This window comes from Glycine max, chromosome 20 (assembly GCF_000004515.6).
Source record: "Glycine max cultivar Williams 82 chromosome 20, Glycine_max_v4.0, whole genome shotgun sequence".
Lineage (NCBI taxonomy): Eukaryota > Viridiplantae > Streptophyta > Magnoliopsida > Fabales > Fabaceae > Glycine > Glycine max.
The window spans coordinates 16,449,193-16,449,702 of NC_038256.2; positions in this window are offsets into that span (position 1 = coordinate 16,449,193).

Consider the following 510-nt stretch of genomic DNA (forward strand, 5'->3'; position numbering starts at 1 on the left):
ACGGAAACTTACGAATTTCGTAACGATACTTGTTTTCTTTCCGTAATGTTACGGAACCTTGCGAATTACATAATCATCCCCTTTTTGACTTACGGAATGTTACGGAACCTCACTTAATTATGCAACGATGCTTCCTTTTGATTTCCGGTGTGTCACGGAAACTTACGGATTGTGCATCAATATTTTTTTTGGTTTTCCGGCATGTCCTGAAATTTCACAAATTGCCTAATGATGGGTGCCAAGCACCTCACGAGGACCAAAGAATGGTCGCACGTCATCGAGCAAAGGTTCCCGGACGAAATTAGGGTATGACACTCACGGAAAACGTTACGGAAACGTTTCGGAAGCGCCTCGGCTTAGATTTTCTTCACGGAAACAATTTTTCCCAGCAAATTTCGAAAGAGAGAGAAGTGCCTAAGGGGGGGTGGCCCTTTTCTTCTTGTTTCTTCTCCTAATTAATAGCAAAATAGGGAAGTGGTGCCGGCCAGCTCGCCAAGCGAACTCAGCTCG